Source organism: Oxyura jamaicensis, chromosome 1 (assembly GCF_011077185.1).
Source record: "Oxyura jamaicensis isolate SHBP4307 breed ruddy duck chromosome 1, BPBGC_Ojam_1.0, whole genome shotgun sequence".
NCBI classification, from domain to species: Eukaryota; Metazoa; Chordata; class Aves; order Anseriformes; family Anatidae; genus Oxyura; species Oxyura jamaicensis.
The window spans coordinates 180643923-180664615 of record NC_048893.1 but is presented as its reverse complement, the minus strand read 5'-3'; the positions used below and the strand labels follow the sequence as shown (position 1 = coordinate 180664615).

The 20693-nt window shown below is 36.5% G+C and overlaps 1 protein-coding gene across 1 annotated transcript in view; it reads left to right on the top strand.

Annotated features, from left to right (window-relative positions):
- Nucleotides 1-20693, top strand: part of NBEA (neurobeachin) — a 527091-nt gene that overhangs the window by 50198 nt on the left and 456200 nt on the right. The window lies entirely within an intron of this gene.

The following is a 20693-nucleotide window of genomic DNA, read 5'->3' as shown; positions in this document are numbered from 1 at the left end:
ATCTTTTCTGAGGGAGGAGCATACAGAAAAATGTTATGGGGCCTTATGTTTCAGGAGTCCTAACTATAATACATCATCTGCCTCTTTGTCGTTTATAACCTGGGAGGAATATAGCCTGTGCATGCAGAGACTCAGTCTCTTGTGGTGAAAGTCAAAGGCCAACTGGAACTACATTTGATGAAGGATATCAACAGGAACAAGAAGGGCTTATGTAAGTTTGTAAATCACAGAAGGAAGACCAGGGAAAATGTGGGCCTGTTGCTCAATGGGGCAGGGGCCCTGGTGTCACAGGACATGGAAAAACCTGAGATGCTGAATGCCTTCTTCACTTTAGTTTCTGCTATCAAGATCAGCCTTCAGCATTCCCAGGCCCTAGCAACCAGAGAGAAAGGCTAGAGGAAAGAACATCTACCCTTGGGGGAAAAGGATCAGGTCAGGGAATACATAAGCAAACTGAGGTTACAAAAATCCATGGGACCTGATGGGATGCATTCACAAGTGCTTCACCTCGATCCCTGGGAAGGTGAAGGAACAGCTAATCCTGGAAACTATTTCCAGGCATGTGCAGATAGTGAAGGTGATCAGTAGTCAGCATGGCTTCACCAACCTGATAACCTTCTATGACAAAAAGACTAACTTGACAGATGGTAGAACAGCAGTGGATATTGTCTACCTTACCTTCAGGAAGGCTTTTGACACTGCATACAATAAAATCCTCAGAATAAAGCTGTCAAAGCATGAGCTGGATGAGCAGGCAGTGAGGTGGATTGAAAACTGGCTGAACAGCTGGGCCCAGAGGGTTGTGATCAGTGGTACAAGGTCTAATTACATAAATTGGATGCCCGTGTGCTTCTTCATAAAATATGGGCCTACATGTAGTTAGCTGAATAGTTTTCTGGATTTCACTGACTTTATTGCATAGAGCTTTTCTGTCAAAAATGGCTGCTTACATATCTCATTTCTAGATACTTAAATTAAGACTGTCTTCAAAATGTACTGACGCTCCACCTGACATTCATGCAGGATCCCAGAGTTCTTTCCACCAGAAAGCTTTCTGAGACAGTGAATTTTAGGTCTCTGGTTGACCTCACTTAAGATTCTGACGTTCAAGTTTTTTCTCTCATTGGAGCACTTGAACTTGTTTCAGGGATTTTTGTTTATCTCTTCCAAATTCTGCCAGCAGATGCTTCTTTTATCTTTATGGTGAATCATAGATCTCCCTTTCACTTTTGCTGCGCATAACTATTTTTTTTTTTTTCCTTTTGGAACATATTTTTCATAGTCAAGAGGATAAAACTTGTCTCCCTGTACTTTGTTCTCCTATCTTGTTTGACAGCTTATGCTTATTTATTTCCTTTTCTCTTTTAAATTCTTTAACACCAAAGTGCCAAAACACCATTGTAACCTCATCTCTGATGTGTTTAAGTATGTTATTCAAATTTTTAACATTTAGTCCAAATGTTTTTCAGTTTGTCTAGCCCTATTTTATGCAATTTTATGTCTCTTTAGTGAACTCAGTTTGATTTTCCTTTTTGAATGTAAAATTGTCCTCAGTTTAATGACATATTCAATGATGATCCTCCTTACTCCTCTGGCTGGTTTGATGCTATTAGTACAACTGGGCTTTTTTTCTTGTTGGTCCTCTCTATTTTTGGGGGGTACTGCGTTGTTTTCTTACTAATCTTCTCTAAGTATTACTGATGAACACATTGAACACTTCTAGCTTTCAGAACATCACATTGGACAGTTTGTAATATGTCATTTAGTCTAAACTATGTTTAATGAGAACACAAAAATGATATAGATAGATGCATAGAAGATGCATAGATCAAGAACAATGTAGAAACTTGCATATTTTTACTAGTACCTATGAAAACGAGTGGTCTAATATGAATTTTAATAACTTGATATTTTTGTCTTTTAGTCTTATTTTCAAAATAGATACAAAAGACAATATCATATATATATATTGGGGGAGGGGTGGCGGGGACACATGGTCTTCGTTTTGTAATGCTTTCAGAAATGTTAATTGTTTGTTGTTTTATAACTTGTGTTTAGCTTTGTCCCATAGGTCTAGTACTGTGGTTTCTAATTTTCAGTTTTCTCTTTCTCTGCACCTTATTTTTGGATGTAATTCTTTGTTATGGGACTGTAGCTCCTGCTATTGTGCTGTCTTAAAATGGGTGTAAGTGCCTGCAACACAGTAGGTTTTCTAATATATTTATTTTTACTCTCCAGTGAATTTCTAGGTGATAATACTTAATTTACCTGTCTTGTAAGATCAAGAAACTGTAAAAATTTCTGTGAATCACTTATTATTCCTTTTAAAGATTCTTTTGGTTTTGAAACAGGCTTAGATTACGAATGTATTTTATAAAGATTTGAGATAAGGTTAGTGTTTTGTAGTTCAAGTCTCTGTTTTTAGTATGTGACAGTTGCTGTGTGCATTTTTTTAATATTAACTGAGAACAGGCGTCTTCAGGGAATTGCATCAGAACACTAGGGGATTTCACACTTGCTTAACTTAAACAACGGTGTAAACCTCATCTCTTCCAAATCTTTTACATCTTTATGTTTGCTTGTTCTATTATGTATAGTTGAATATGACTAAACTTTAATTGCTAAAGGAAAGGAAGAGTGTGTTAAAAGAAGAAGGGGGGGACACATTACTGTTTCTTAGTTTTCATTTTATTATGCAGTTTCCAGCCAAAGGGCTCTAGGTCTAAACTGCTTTGCCGTTGGTATGCCAGAAATGTGATAGCGGGCAGCTTGTGCATTGTAGAACTTGAAAATTAGATAGGTAAGCTGTCAACACCTGGACTGATTCCCATCACCGTGCTTTAGCTGGACAATCTTGCCCACTTTGAGTTTCATGAAGAGTTTGTTATTGAAGTACAGAACTTAATTTGGCTTTTCCAATTGTTAACATTTGTGATATTAAAAATGAAATATCTCCATAAGTCTTTATCAAAGCTCTTGTGTTTGACAAGCCAAGCATTTATCAATGGTTGTGTAGGCTTCTCAAAACGTTCAGACTTAGTAGTCCTAATTGGTGAAAGTTATCCTCCTGTCCCATGGCTTATGCAGAATAGCAATCATTTTACTGATTCAGGAACTTCTTACAATGCTACTATAAAGCTATATATTCAAAAGTTTTTTCATGTTCATGGTTGCCAGACTGATTGTTTCTAAAGAACAAAATGACAAAATCGGAAGTATTTTATGAGCCAGTGCATTTTTCCTTGAGGGAATCTTTTTTCTTTCTTTGAATATATGCCTGCTTCCTCATTTGGAGTCGTTCCTCACTGGCAGTGTCAGCTAAACAAAAGCTTTTTCAATATATTTGGGATCTCTAAAAAGATATTACTGTTTCTTTTTCAATATTGAAACTGTAATGAAGTTAAATGAAATGCATATAGTGGATTCCAAAATTTGTTTAATGCAAGCCTTTAATAAACACAATTTCAAATACAGAACTTGTAGCAATAGATTTTCATTATAGAATCAAAATGATTGATAGTTGGGCATTAAAAATTCTTTCATCTTTGAAAAGTATTTCTCTTTCCAGATATTTTTAAAATGTTTGTAAAGGAAATATGTTTGCTAATACATGACAGTTGCTATGTAAATATTTTTTTTTACCTATGGGAAATCTGTGAAGTTTTTGCATGAAAATTTTCATTCTTTTAGCATCGTGATGGTAGGTGTGCACACAGAGAAGCGAGTCAAATGCAAGCCAGCTGGACCTGGGCAAAAGGCACTATTGTGTATCTCTGGTTTCATTACAGCAAAGTCATTTGGAACAGGCACAGACCAGTGAGACATAACGGCCTGTGGGATACTAGAGGCTCTTTTGTTAATGCTTAATAAGCGTAATGTAAGGGCAGCTGACAGTGGAAGCAGGTGGAAATGCTGGAAGTAATTACAAGCAATGATCGCAGATTTGAGAATTGCAGTGGTAAAAGATAATGAATAATTAAAAACACTGAAATTGTAGTTTGTGTTTTACTATTTAAAAAATAAATAAACTCAGTGGACATCTGCTTTAGTGAGTATATAGAAACACCTAAAGCAACTAACCTTTATGCCATTCAACTAAAGACACTTAGGATCTCAGATCGTTATATACAGTGTTGAATTCTGCTTTGCAGTTCTGTGTGCGAATCATAAAGCTACACTCCATACCATAATTTATTAATTCCTGGCAAATACCCCACTTCACAAATAAAGCTGTTGCTATTTTAATGGTATGGAAGATTTTTACCTTTAACAAATCATGAATTACTTAAAAAGAAGAAATATTATGTCTCAACGATTAAGACTTTTTGCCAGGTTTCCTCCATCAGCAGTCTAAAATGTCTTTCAGTGACATTTGATCATTGACTTTGATATGATATTAGCCTACATACAGTAGAATGGCTGTGTATGAGAATGGGTTGGGACAATCCCAGACAGGAGCACAGACTGGGAGAAGAACTTGAGAGCAGCCCTCTGGAGAAGGACTTGGTAGTTCTGGTGAATGAAAAACTTAACATGAGCCAGCAGCGCGTGCTTGCAGCCCAGAAGGCCAACTACGTTCTGGGCTGCTGCATCAACAGAGATGTGACCAGCAGCAAGTCGAGGAGGGTGAATCTGTCCCCCTCTGCTCTGCCTTTGTGAGACCCCACTTTCAGTACTGTGTCCAGGTCGGGGGCCCCCCAGCACAAGAAGGATGTGGGTCTGTTAGAGTGGGTCCAGAGGAGGGCTACAAAGTTGATCAGAGGGCTGGAGCACCTCTGTTGTGAAGAAGGGCTGTGATAGCTGGGGATGTTCAGGCTGAAGAAGAGAAGGCCCTGGGGAGATGTCATTGCAGACTTCCAATACTTAAAGTGGGCTTTTAAAAGAGATGGAAATCAACTTTTTGCTCTGTCAGATAAGTAAATGATAGGTCAAGAGGGAATGGTCTTAAACTAAAAGAGGATAGATTTAGACATTAGGAGGATATTCTGTACTGTAAGGGTAGTGAGGCACTACAACAGGTTGCCCAGAGAAGCTGTGGAGGCCCTATCCCCGGAGGTGTTCAAGGCCAGGCTGGATGGGGCTTTGGACAACCTGATATAGTGGGTGGCATCCTTAACTATGGCAGGGGGTTTGAGTTAGGTAATCTTTAAGGTCCCTTCCAACCCAAGCCTTTCTATGATCCTATGCAATGGTAATTAAACATAGAGTTTTAGGCAGGATTATGGAATTCTCTATAGAAAGATATGGTAGGCAAAGTGCAGTCTTTTTCTTTGTGGACATGTATCTATAAATTGTCATACTGCTTTTTTCTACTTTCCCTTTTTCAATTAATTGTAGATAGTATTCTCAGTTTGAACCATTATGTAATTTCCCTTCTCAGTGTTACATCTCTAATGCAGAACAATACTTGAAGTCTAGTGAACTGACCTGCTTAGAAGGATTGTCTCCCGTCATCATTCCATTGTTCAACCACACCTTCAAAACTGTTACTGCATAGATATACAGTTAGCATGAATGAAAGTTATGGACTGTTTAGAATTTTAAAAGGATTTTATCTCCATTATTAATGTGGTTACACTGACAAATACCTTAGGCGCCTGTTGCATGTTGTGCATTCTTATGTAGGATTAGTTAGTTTTCTGCTTGTCTAAAGTGTGTAAGGTATCACAGGCAAAACGGTCTTGGCTTGGGATTTTTTTTACTTAATGTATTGCCAATTAACACAAACTTTCAGTACTGACTGAGGAGAAAAAGAAGATCCAAATAATAAAACACCACATAAATACTTTTCTTCTTCAGGCGTAAAGCAAGCTGAATCCCTGGTATCCTGCCCCCCAACCAGCCTCAGCTTCCCCAGTGGTCATTGCACTGTACTGGGTTCATCCCAGCTCCCTTGGAGGCAGCACAGGTGTTTGAGGTTATCTACGTTATGGTTTCCATCCAATGCTTCTGAACAATTTCTTCAGCAACTTTTTATTCTCAGTACTTTTTCCCAGCTGCATGAGGCGGCTTCTGTTTTTTCTCTGATGTGCTTCTCAGAAGTTATGGATGAGATGAGAGGAGAAAGTGTAGGAATAAGTAGAGAAGCCTGAGGCCCATACTGTAGAAACACTAGGTATATTCACTGAAGTTTCATAGAGTGGCTCCAGCAACTTTTCAGGTAACATTTTGCTTTGAAATAGAGTGTTTACCAGAAGTTGGAGAATTTTGTCCATTGCCTAGAATCTGGGTTTATACACTTTTTTTTGTTTTGTTTTGTTTTCCTGCTTGGCTTCAAAAGCACAATTTTCATGTATCTAGAGAAATCAGGTATCACACTGACAGTTTCAGCTTGTGACCCCTTTGAAAGCTGCTTTTCTTCAGGATCCACTACATGACTTGTCTTCTGTGCTCATTGTCCCATGTAACGGTCAATGCTGACTGTGGTCCATCAAAAGCTATTGGGTACTGCCTTAATTCTTCTTAACTCATAATTCTGTGAAGAGTTAAATACCTAGAGGTCACTTTGGACTGCAGTAAGACGACCGTTCTCTGGCTTAAGCTACTTGACTTTTCTGGCCATTGCAGCTTCTGTTATCCTAAAGGGCATAACAGAAGGAGGTCCAATCCTGCAGAGCTGATACGTGGTAAGAACAAAGATTTAAAGAGTGAGGATTTTTGTTTCAAACTGAGCAGGAGGGTTGTTCTGTGTACTTTTGGATTTTAGTAGTTGTATACTTTTTCTGCTGTGTTATTGAACATGATTTCTCTATATTTTTGTTTCAAAATGTGCTATTGTTTAATACTGATCGTAGCATTGCAATGGTGGTAAAATTATCAATTTTCTTACTTGAAGGATCACTTAAGTAAAATAAGAAAAAACAGACCATATTACAGAGCATGTAGTGTAAAAAAAAGCAAGATAGCAGAAGAAATGTTCACTGGTTTAGTAGCATCCCTGGTACAGGTAACATCTCAGAGCATATAATGTATGTTTATTTTACTTCATTTCATTTTGTGTGTCTGGGCCATTTTGTCTATCATCTGTTTAGTTTTGTGGCAATTTAGACTACAACCGTAAAATCTGAGTGTTCTAATGTTCAATGTTAAGAACTATAAAAGTGCTTTACTGGACTCTTGCTTGTATGGTAAGTGTGTTAATCCAGAAATTCTCTGGAAACACCATAGATTTTAATCTTCCTAATCAAGTGTTTATTGAATTACTCAGACTGTAACATGATCAATTTATCAATGCTATTATATTTAAATGCAAATTGTATGGGGAAAAGTCAGTCATGAGTTTCCTCAACAAAGGGTTCCTTAACACTGCTGAACAGGATTAAATCTGGGAGCATTCTTAATTTTTGCCTATTTACTGTTTAAAGGGAAAATCTGGTCAAAACTCAAGATAACAATCCTCTTTATGTGTTCCAAGTAATATTAGAGTTCTGCAGGGCATGATACTGTATACATTTCCCAATGGAAAAGCATGAACAGTTATTGAAAACATGAAGGTCTTGCAATTATTTTTAACTCGGTGACAAATCTTTTGAATATAGTGCATGTTTTTTGACTCACAATCATAGGAAAATGATCACATAGGAAATGGACAGTGGAGCATTTACATCATAAAAATAGCTTAGATAATCAATGTTGAATGTATGGGAAAAACTGATTCCTGTAAAACATCAGTACTTCCTTTAGGTCCTGAATTTTTGGGCAAAATAAGTTTAAGTGATGGACAGAAGGGCATGTATCTTCTTTTCTCTAAACATCGCTCTTACGTTCAGGACAAGTAAAATTCTAATAATCTATTCAGTGGTGAATCTTGAGAATTGTATTATTTAAAAGAGTAAACCAGAAGATGTAGGCTACTCTGAATTTATGTATATTTATATATATAGTATGTTTATATAAAATAAAATACTTGATAAAAAATAATCTTCTAATAGAATGACCCACGGGGCCATAGTGGAATTATTTTAAATTTCCGTTGGTGTTTTGAAGAAGACACAAAACTAGTATATGTGTGGGCATTGACACTGGTCAGAGAAAAGCCTCAGGAATTCTCAATATACATGGAATAGAAACCACATTTATGAGTAGGGAATAGCTAACAAAGGAGCAGTTAGAAAGTGATATAGAGGTAAAACTGAGCATTAATATATGTAAGACAGTTCACATAAGAAACTTACTTGTGTTCTCATGCATATTTTATACATTGCTGTTATGTAAATTAGATGTGTTCAGTAATTACAGTCATTTCAGTGATTCTTCTTCTGGTACATCTTCAGAAAAATTCTTCCTAGCTCAACGAGTGAATACAAAAAAAAAGCTATTTTACTATTTTACTATTCATTAAGAACATAATAGAACTTCAAACATTAAAGTTGGTTTTATAAACAGACCTTGAATACTGCTATTTAGCTGTAGTCACAGAACAAAAAGAACTTGCATAAGTAATGAAAAATGAGGGTATAATAGAAAGAAGAAAGAACAGCAAATAAGGAAGGAAGATAGACATTTCTAAGTAGGAGCAAGGGGAGGAGGGAACAGCTTCCTTTTTATCTTTGTTAAGATTACATGAAGAAAACTACCTGAATCAATGTTGCCAAATTAAAAGGAATTAAACCTTTGTATTTGCAGGCTAAGTGAAGATGAGTGAAGAACTGTGGGGTGCAATTGTTCATCATAAGAATTAAAGTAAAAAGTCTGATTTTAGGGGGTGGCATATATTGTTTTCTTGTTTGGTTTCTTGGAACATAGCTTGAATGCTGCTTAGGAGCACAAGTTTTCCAATATGGATTTGTTTATACTTGCTTTTAAAGATATTGTAAGATTCTGAAAATAAATGGCTATTTAGTTTCTCCCAGCACCTTCTCTCTATTCCACTTTACCATCTCTCTGTGGTCCAATATTTGTGCATACATTCTTTCAGTATGTGTGTATGTGTCAGTTTCTCTGTAACAATACACACATCATACTTCTTTCAATTATTTTTCTCCCTTTTTTTTTCTTTCTCTACTGTGCCTAGAGCTTCTCCAGTCCCCCTATCTCCCCCCTCCCACCCCCTTCATCTAGCCTTCAAAAGTGATTTGTTTTCTGTGTCTATAGGAGAACATCTTGCAGGAAAGGACATAAAGCTCAGTCAGATCAACTTATCAAAAATACGAGAGGTGACTTGATTTGAAGTGTGTAGGGACTTCCTTGTGATAAGATTTTCTGTTATAAAAGTCTTGTTAATCTAGTGATTAAAAAAAAAAAAAAATCAGAACAAGCAGCTAGAAGCTGTAACCAAGCAAATTAAAAAGGAGATGCATGTTTTTAATAGAATGAAAAGCCACTGTAAGAATTCACCCAGGAGAAGTAGTAGAGTATCAATCTCTTCTTACTACACATTTTTAAATCAATGCCCTTCTATTGTCTTTAGCTAATCTAAGCGCAGCCAAACTCATGTTTCTTTTGGAAAGGCACTGTAATTTGCTTAAATTTGACTACAAAAGCAAAAATGCATCCTGACAACTGCTGCATTTTAAGCTACTTTCCAGAGAAGAGTAAATGAGGTTTTCCAAGGAAGTGACTAGAATTTTAATGGATGCAAAAAAAGTTTCCCTGTTTCCCTGTATTGGCTGTATATTATCAAAAGTACTCAGCCCAGAGTAAACGGTGGAAAAAATTATTGAATTTCAGGTTCAGGTGCTTAACCTAAAACCCTCATAGAATAGGGTATTTCTAAAAGTTACAGGGTAGCCATCATATAAGTAGAGGCCTGAACATGACTGTAATCAAACTCTCACATGTAAAGAAAGCTCACATTCCATTGATTATTTTTGTTAGGTTTGTGTATCTGATGTAAACTTTGGCTCACTGTCCCTTTTTGTTGTTGTTGTTAGCGTATTTGTTGTAAAGTAGCAAACCTGGGGCCTTAGATGTCCCTGGATTAGAGATATTTATGGAATATATTGTGGCACTTTTTTTTTCTTTGTGTCCTACCATCTGATAGTCATGACTGTGGTGAAAAATTCTGTATGATAAAGCCCTGGCATTACCTTTTCTGTATGCAGGAACTAGAGGAAACCATTTTTACAATGGTCTTTTTAATCATCTGTCCTTTTAGTCAGAAACCTCTTACTTGAGGAAAAAAAGGGCATAAATCAAATTAAATAGGTAAAAGAACAGTCTTCATATTGCAAAGTGGAAAATTTGAGAGGAATAAAATGAGTGCTTAAGGTATGGAGATGCAGCAGTTAGATTTAAATGAAGTTTGGGCTGCAAGAAAGCTTTAATATAATTTTTCTAAACTTTACATAAATAATACATAAGTATTAATACCTACAAATTCTGTAAAACAAATTGAGATTTTAATAATTTAATTACTAAATTTATGATCAGATAAATGTAAAAGCAGCTATTTTTTATTGTTTGTTTCCTCAGCATAATGATAGACACAGCAAATAAATATTGGGCTTCTTGAATACACCAAGTTAGATAATGTTCAATAGTTCCCCCCCCCCCCTTTTTTTTTCAATAGAGATGGTATTGGTTAAATTCATACTACAATCTCTGAAGCTTGCAGTAAAGTACAGAAAATAACCTACTTTCTGGTCTCCCTCTCATAATAAAAACACAAAGTAAAAGCTTTTTATAAGCGTATTTTGTAATGGAAATTTTAGCAGCCTTTTGAATGAACAATTATGTCTTTGTTTCCATGGAGCTAGCACGAAAATAGCTCAGGAGCAATGTGATGGTATTAAGAACATAATATAAGGGCTACTATGGGGAACTTTCCGTTTGATCTGGTCAAGGCGATTTCAATTAAGTAATTTGTCAGAAAAGTATCACCTGAGTAAAAGTAAAATTTAGGAGAATATTTGTTTTGATGGAGTTTTAATTAACAAACTGCCCCTGCTCCTCCCTCACCTCAAATCCTTCAAGCCACCATAGCAACTGTTTACTTTTTATGTACAAATACTGCACTTGTACTTGTTTAACCGTGGGCTCTCACCTACAGGAAATGTGAAACACCCAGGATACTTGGATTTTGGGCAGTTCATTTAGAACTATGCCTACTTTGCACCCATTTAAAGGATTTGATTTCATCTGACTGTGGAACTGGAGTATGCATATATGTTAGTTTATTTTTTATCTTAGGGATGATTAAGCCAATCTTTTTATATCTTGATATAGCTGTTCCAGATCTCTCAAAGTATGCAGGCCTATTTCCCAAATGGGTATTAAGAAAAAAAAAGAACAAAAAAATGTACTTTCCTGTAAAAAATACTTGAGTATTTTTGAGTGCTTCAAATCTCTTAGTCACTGAACTTGTAGGATGTTACATCCTGAAGCTGAAATCCTGAACCAGGTAATGATTTAAGATAGGCTCTTAGTAGTTGTTTTCCAGTATAGGAAGGAGATTTGTTGAAACTGCAAGTATAGCATGTTTCCAGCTGTGGTAGTCAGTTCAGAGCTTTGGAATATCATTGTTCTGTGGTGACTAATGACCAGGAAGGTACATACTTCTGTCATGGGGCTTGTTGTTTCCACAGGAATTAGAGTTTTCTCACCTTTCGCTATTTCCCCCTCAACTTTCCCCCACCTCTCTCCCAGTACTGGCTTAAGGATTGCTGTGAATCTCCTGTAATGAAAAGAAAGGCTGTAACACAGGCATTACTCCTTATTACCAGACTCTGATCTGTATATTGGAAAATTGGTTGTTTGTATCACAGCAACAGGCATCAGAAGTTTAAAAAAATGATTTTTTGTTGTTGTTTTGCTTCCCTTTTAACCAGTAGCCTTAATGTATTGTGTAGGAATATATAATCAGATTTTTAAATAGAATAGTAGTAAAACACTAGAAATGTCAGGAAATCTGAGGGGAAAAAAAAAAAAAAGATGGATCATTATAATTATTAATTACAAATATTTTCTTTGTAGCTTAAAAAATAAAAGCAATGCATAGTTGATATCAGATGTTTAACTAGCTTTCAAAAGGAGTTCAAAAATTTTACAGAGTGAATATCCTGGCCAGTGTGTAGTAGCTGATTTTTTCCAGCTGTGTCACTGAAATATTTCATCTGGCCAATCTGGTGTTCACTTATATCCAGTCAGTCTGGTGAGGACTGGTATGGGAGGTACCTGAGGCTTCTGCAGGTGTGGCACTTTTTGAGACTCATGTTCTGTAGCAGAGTTAGAATAAGTCCTATCTTATTCTGTGTCATGACTAGTAGCTAAAGTACCTGGTCTCCTGACCTTCATGCAGCAATCCTCTCTTTTGAAAGTTTGTTTGGTGCAGCCCTTGACTTCAGGTTAGTGTAACTAGTGGCTCTCTGGCTTTAACTGCTGTTTGGGGCTCTGTTAAACTTCTATAGTTGCAGAACTTTAGCTAACAGTGAGCACAGGATAGTTACAACCATAATTTATGTAATAGATCTCTAAGAAATGGATGAGTAAGCTGGTATGAGTCAAATGGCTTTATCTGCCCATAAAACATTTTGAGGAGGTTATGGGTACTTACGTAGTTATTTATTGTTCATCTTGGTGTCATCTCCTGTGTGCTAGTAGATTTAAATTAGAGCAATACTAACATTTTATTTTCATTGTTGCTATCTTTTTTTGTTCTGTTAACTGGTTAAAACCAGCTTTCAAACGTCTGTTTAGTCTGTCTATTGTGCTTTGAAGAAAGGCTTCAGCAAGGAAGATTAGTCTTTCCATGCAGACAGGTTTATAAACTTCACGCAAATGTTCTGCTGTTCACTAAGCAGAAGCTTGCATGCCTTATCTGTTAAAATAACCTGGGTGTAGATTTTTTTTTTTTAATGTTTATGAGGCTGCTGTATTGTGATTAGTTAATTAACATATGTTACATAAAGTTCCTCCTGGAAACTATGCTATGGCACATGGAAAATAAGGAAGTGATCGGTGACAGCCAATATGGCTTCACTAAGGGTGAACCATGCCTGATAAATCTGGTGGACTTATGTGCAGAGATTACAGCATTGGCAAATAGGGGAAGAGAACATCACATCATTTTTGGACTTATGCAAAGCATTTATTACTGTTCTGCACGATATCTTTGTGTCTAAATTGGAGAGACATTAATTTGATGGATGGACCAGTCAGTAGGCAAGCAATTGGCTGTATGGCTGCACTCAAAGAGTTGCAATCAACAGCTCAATATCCAGGTAGAGATCAGTGATGAGTGGTGTTCCTCAGGAGTCAGTAGTGGGACTGGTACTGTTTAACATCTTTGTTGGTGATCTGAACAGTGGGATTGATTTCACCCTCAGCAAATTTGCCAATGACACCAAGCTGTATAGTGCAGTTGACAAGCTGGAGTGAAGGGATGTCATCCAGAGGGACCTGGGCAGGCTTGAGATATGGGCCTGTGTGAACCTCATGAGGTTCAGTGAGGCCAATTGCAAGGTGCTGTAGCTGGGTCAGTGCAATCTCAAGCACAAATACAGGCTGGATGGAGAATGGATTGAGAGCAGCCCTGAGGAGAAGTACCTGGGGCAGATGGATGAGAAGCTCACTGTCAGTCAACAATGTGTTCTTGCAGCCCAGAAAGCCAACTGTGTCTTGGGCTGCATCAAAAGCAATGCAGCCAGCAGGGTGAGGGAGGTGATTCTCCCCCCTTCTCTGTTCTCATGAGGCCCCATCCAGAGCAGGTGTTCAGCTCGGGGTCCCCCAATATAAGAAGGATATCGACCTATTGAAGCAAATCCAGAGGAATGCCATGAGGATAATCAGAGGGCTGGAGCACCTCTCCTATGAAGACAGGCTGAGAAAGTTGGGGCTGTTCACACTGGAGAAGAGAAGGCTCAGTGGAGAACTTATAGCAGCTTTCTAATACATAAAGGGGGCCCTACAAGAAAGCTGGAGAGGTCCTATTTGTCAGATAATGACAGAACAAGAAGTAATGGCTAGAGGGTAGATTTAGATTAGATATAAGGAAGAATTTGACTACTCAGAGAGCAGTGAGGCACTGGCACAGGTTGCCCAGAGAAGCTGTGGATGCCCCATCCCTGAAATTGTTCAAGGGCAGGTTGGATGGGGCTTTGGCCAAACTGGTCTAGTGGGAGGTGTCCCTGACTATGCCAGGAGCATTGAAACCAGAAGATCTTAAGTCCCTCCCAACTCCTATTCTGTGATTCTTTTAAAGTATTAAGTACTAAGTATGATAGAATGATACCCTGCATACACTGAATTTTTCATGTTTATTGATAATCCAGATTGAGTGGCAATATTTTTTTCATAATCAGTTAGATTGAGGCTTACTTTTTGACAATGCTATGCTAGCTTTCTTTCAGTCTATTCATGTGGTCCCCAGCCAGAATTATCTTAGCTGTTTGAAGGTTCACATGACTAACTGCAGTATGAACGACAGCTTTCTGTTCTTTCTGAAAACATAATACTACTGGAAGTTCAATATAAATTAGTTTTTTACTTTTGGTTTACCTACATTTAAATACTTGCAGTTTATGCAGGGAAAACATTTTTAAAAAGCCCAAACAGAACTTCAAGAAGCAGAGCTTGCACACTGTAACTGGGGCAGCATAGTACTGTAGTCACTTCACAGACATGTCTTTTAGGAGGGTAGCAGGAGATCTTTCATCATGTAAGAAGCATTATCTGAGGCTTTCCTGATATCTTTCCTGTACCAGAACTTGGTAGTATGTTTTGCCTTTGTGTACTGTCCTTAGTTACCCAGTGTTGTCTGTATTTCCATTTTCAAAGCGAGGAGTTTCAGACATCTTCTGAAAGTATCTATTTGAAGTAAGAACTTGAGAATATTTAGTGTGCAGTTAAACTCATTTCTACATGCTGTAAATCACATTTACTTTTTAATAAAGATGTCAGAAGTTCACAGTCTACCTTTTGGAGAAGATTTGCTAGTATTTTCAATTTTGAACATGTACTTTCAAAATTTTATCTGTTGGATCCTATCATTCATAACCAGTTGCAATGCTGCTAGATTTTGCAGAGATCTTGTAAGGGAATCTTAATAGCATTATTAATGTATACTATTTTCTGTAATTTTGCCTTACTTTGGTGTATAAAAAGCTTGTTTATAAAAGTTATTACTGAGTTTATGCCTTGAATACTTGCAAATTTTGTTTCCAAATTTAAGAATTTCAAATTAAATAGAAGGAAAGTAATCTGACACCTCAGTGTCATGTATCTTGTGCATGAAACAGTAAGTATCTGACCATAATGGCTTTTGTCATAAAATGTCATAGATAAGTTCTTTGGTCATGTCTTCTGTTATATGTTGCCTTGTTTTCACATATTTTCAGTGTTAAGTCTACATTGGCTGTGATCTCATACAGCTTAAAAAGCCTTTTCTAGACTTCCATCTTTTCATTATTTTTACAGAGTGCAACTTTCAACTTGAAATATTGAACTTTTTTTTTTTTTTGGTCTTGTAGTTCTGGTCACTGTTCTGTACTTCGTAAAAAATAGCATTTAAAATACAGTACAGAAATGTTTCCTTGTGGTAATAAAGGGTTTTCATAAATTTACTCTTATATAAGAACTATGTTTAAGTGCTCACTCTGTCCAAAGACTTAAGCAGCTCTCTTACATATTACTACATACATGTCTAAATCTTAGACAGAGAAACTTTGAGCAAATTTATAATATGAAATCTCCAAAAGTTGAATAATGGATATTAAAAAAATCCCATTTTAAAAAGAAACAAATCATAGATATCTGTACAGAGAAGTAGTGTATGGTGTATGCTTTAGAGGAATAGAGAGGGTAGTTGGTGAGTTTTGATAAAGGTAATAACATAGAACTCCCAAAGTCCCAGAGGAAATACAGAATCATAGAATGGTTTGGGTTGGAAGGGACACTTAATGATCATCCAGTCTTACACCTCAGCTGTGGACAAGGATATCTTTCAATAGAACAGGTTGCTCAAAGCTCTGCCCAACCCAGCTTTGAATATCCCCAATGATGGGGCATCCACATCTCTAAGCAACATGTTAAGCCTCACCACTCTCATTGTGGAAAAAACTTCTACCTTACATCCAATCTAAATCTACCTCTTTCCAGTTTAAAACCATTGCCTCTTGTCCTGTGACTATAGGCCCTCGTAAAAAGTCTTTCTCTGTCGTTCTACAACCCCCCTTAATGAAAGGCCACAATAAAGTCTTCCTGGAGCCATATCTAATTGTGTATGAATCTATATCTTGTGAGAACTGAGTAATGCAACAATGTTCTGCAATGTTTTTCTGATGAAACTTGGCCACGTCTTGTGATGTGGATGAGAGTCAATGAAGCACAATGATATGTAATGAATACTCACCCTTTTTTCTTATTCATGAAAGTATAAGCTTGATTCAGATTGCAACTTGTGTAATTTGTCAATCCCTATATCACTGTAAATTTTAGGAGAGTTTGTAAAGAAAAAAATGTGTTAATACAGTATTAATAAATATATCAAGTATGAAGTACCCATAATACAGCTTATGACCTTCTTTTTGAAATAAGAAATATTTATTTAGCTAATTCATCATTAACAGTAACTCTTCATGTGTCTGTGTCCCTAGCTCTTATGGTTTTAGATAAATTCAGATTATTGATCTGAGAAAAGTAAGTTTTACATTGTTGGTTAAATACCTGTTAGTAGTTATATTAGTTATATTAGAATATTAGTGATGAATTAATTTTATTTTGCTTTTTATATACCTGTTAGCTTTAATGAAGGATAAGGCTGTCTTGCTTTTATTATGTGCCTAAAACTTTGAGGCATTTTTGTATGTAAACTTAGCCTTTCTTGTACACTTAGTCTATTGTAAGGTTGCTTTTTTGGTATCGATTTTTATTTTAATTGGTTTTGCTCTGAAATCACTTCTTTAAAAAAAATGCAATTCATATGACTTTTTTTTTGTTTTTTTTTTTTTTTTTTTGGTTGACAACAAAGTAAGTTTGTTGAAATTCTAAAATCAGAGTAAATATTACTACTAAAAACATTTCACATAATAAGGATCTTGAACATTTGTCAGTATGGAGTCAGCTTTCAATGTACTTGTGCCCTAAGTGTAGAATTTTTGTCAAGTGTATTCTGTGCACACTATTTGCCCATTTGTTCCTGTACCCATGCCAGTATGTAAGAAGTAGGGAAGCCAGTTTGGTCGTCCAACAGTTGAGTAAGGTAGAATCTACTAATGTTCAATCCACAGTGTTCCAATCTGATATTAAAAAAAAAAAAAAAAAGAAAAAAAAAAAAGAGACAATATAATCTTAAATGAGTGTTAAGTCAGCCTTTGTCCTTTGTTTTTACTTATTTTGAATTAATTAAACCTCTTTTTGTAGTGCCAGTATGCAGTGGTTGACAAGGTCCTTAAAATAGAATGTAATGGGCCCAGCCAGTGATAGCACTCACTTCCATGTCAGCACATTCACCTTTTTCCAGATGGATTGCCTGCTTGCCTAGGCTTCTTCAGCACAACCCCTGCCACTTCAGTTGGGTATTCTGCATGTGTTAAGCTCCTCCTGTGTTGTAGTAACTGCATAGCTTTGATTGTTATGCTGGGAGGGAGGCTGATAAAAGGATACATTATTATCAATATTAGAAACCCAAATTTAAAGTCCCCTATGTCAGTCAAACTTGGAGTGAGCTAATAGAATGATGATCTAAGTGGGAGGTATGGGTACACCAGAGGGTCATGTTGCCATCCAAAGGAACTACAAGAGGCTGAAGAATTGGGCTGACAGGAATCTCATGAAGTTCAACAAGGCGAAATGTGAAGTCCTGCACCAAGGGGAGGAACACCTTCATTCACTCAGAATACCCACTTCAGTGCTGGGTGGGTGATGGAGCCCTGGAACAGGTTGCCTATAGAGGCTGTGGGGTCTCCTCCTTGGAAATCTAAAGTCATCTGGACACAGTACTGGACAACCTGCTATAGGTCTCCCTGCTTGAGCAGAGGAGTTGGACCACGTGACCCCCAGAGGTCCCTGCCAACCTCAGACATTTTGTGATTCTATGAGATGTTTGGAAGAATCATAGAATATCCCGAGTTGGAAGGGACCCACAAGGATCATCAAGTCCAAATCCTGGGTCCACACAGGACCACCCAGAAATCAGACCATGTGTCTGAGATTGTTCTACCGCTGCCCTGGGGAGCCAGTCCCAGAGCCTGACCACCCTCTGGGTGAAGAACCTTTCCCTAACACCCACCCTTACCCTCCCCTGTCCCAGCTCTGTGCCGTTCCCTCAGGTCCTGTCGCTGTCCCCAGAGAGCAGAGCTCAGTGCCTGCCCCTCCACTTGTGAGGGAGCTGCAGGCTGCCATGAGGTCTCCCCTCAACCTGCTCTGCTCTGGGCTGAACAAACCAAGGGACCTCAGCTGCTCCTCATACGTCTTCCCCTCCAGACCCTTCAGCCTGAAGTAGTGTGACTGGAGCTCAAGAATCTTTCTTTCAATACAGAACTTCACAGAATTGTAGAATCATAGAATGGCCTGGGTTGAAAAGGACCTTAAACATCATCTAGTTTCAACCCCCCTGCTCTGGGCAGGGTTGTCAACCACTAGAGCAGGCTGCCCAGAAGAGGCATAAGAGGCATAATGCTTCATAAGAGAAGCATTCAGAAGAAAATAATAATAAAAAAATAATAAATTAAAAAATATTAAAAAAAACAAACAAAAAAAAAACAAACAAAAAAAAAAACACAAGTCTCTTTGGGACTGGACAATGTATACTGCTTTGCAGTTAGCATTAAGTTTGACACCAGCATTCTTTCCCAGAGCATGTTGTCATCTTTGGGAGTGATGCTTGCTTTATGATCAAGCTATTAATTTTCTTCCTGTCACTAAGAGCAGTTAGAATTTCATTTTGCAACATTTCTTCTCCTGCTTTAATTCTTTTTAGCTGGTTATGAGTAAGTACATATTCTTTTGTGGATTTTCCTGCTGCCTAGAGAAATAAGAATTGTGCAGAAAATAAAGCAGCATAAAATAATTGGTTTGTAATTTAGATGTACAGAATCAGAATGAAGCAATCCACTGCTTATAAATAATTTAAAAAATGAATAAAAAGAATATTTGGCTACTGGAGTTCATAATTCTGATATTGCTAACAACATAGCTGTAAAAGGAATTTTTTTTCTCCATCCTCTTCATGTATTTCTGTAACTTCTGTTATGGATAGGATTTATATGTGAATTTTTGAGAAGATAAGCCCCTGCCTATGTATTTAAATTGAAATAACCCAAGTAGAACTAATGGAATAATTAAATGTTTCATTAACTAGTGAAATAGTTTATTTGCACAATAAAATCATGCTTATTGCATGTATTCAGTAAGTCAAGAATATAAGAAGATTTGCTGTGTAATAAAATTTGGAGTAGTATTGGAAAGAGAAAACACTTTAAATTTTGATCAAGATTGCACACTTATTTTAAAGAGTATGCTCTTGCAAAGTTGTTCTCTTCTGTTTATACATGTGGTGAATTATTTTTTAACTCGGCATACGTGCTTCTCATTATTATCCATTTGATAAAAGAGAAACCAAATACATTTTCAATTTTTCCATTTGGGAATGGTTACTGAAAGCCTCACTGTGAAGGAGCTTTTACAGATTGTTATTATTTATATATATATTCTTTTTCCATTTATATAACTATTCCATTTCCTGTGAAGTACCATTTTTGCCTAGAGTACAATTTTACACAGGCAAAAAGGGGAAAAACATACTCAGTGTTAATCATGATGAACTAAAACAAATGTCCTTAACAATGTTTGTGAAACTTCATGAATAATTATAAAACTAATAATGCATTTCAGAAGATAAAAACACTAAATAACAATAACTATACTTTTAGGTTGCTTGTCATTAAATATTGCTATTGCTTTTTAACATTTCACATATTCAGGACTCAAGACATTTAAGATATTCAATGAGTTCTGAAAAGTGCTTTTGATAATTGATAAAAGTTAATAATTGATAAAAGTGCTTTTGATAATTTTACAATGTTAGATATATTTTGTATTTAATAGTGTGTTTAGGTTAGCTACAGATAACTATAATTACAGTTCCTTTTTATATTTTGTTACTCTTGCTAAATTGTGTAAGAAGTGGAAAGGGGAAGAAAACTAACTGAATTCAACCATTTGAATAGGCATTGTTTAAAGTCCCCCCCCTTTTTTTCCCCCCGCTTAGTATACTTTTCCCACAAAACAAAAAGTGTGTAAGGGCTTTTAATGTAACACAAAAACTTTAAAATATCAAGTTTAAATACTACCTTTTGTGATTCATTTCTAATTCTATTGTTTTACTTTATCATTTCAGTTAGGTGACTAGATTTTTTTTTGTCTTTTTTAATAAAGACGTATTAAACTCCTGTGAAATCTAATTTCTTCTAAAATTTGATTGAAGAATGTGAATTAGGCATCTCCAAACCTAATCACTTTAAATGAAAAGTATGATTATTTTAGAGCCAAAGTATTCATTAATAAGAGGTGGCAACATAGAAGTATAATTCAAATGGCTTCTAATTCGATTAAAAAAAAAAAAAAAAAAGTTTCTTATAGCTTTGCCCCCCCTTTCCCTTTTTTTGAGTCATTAAAACTGTTCTTACTAATAAGAATTTATTTATTCCAGAGCAGAGGTAAAAAGTTATTTAAGTATGGAGAAAAACACAGCTTTGTACTCCATAAATGTCTTTCCGTCTTTCCGTCTTTCCGTCTTTCCGTCTTTCCGTCTTTCC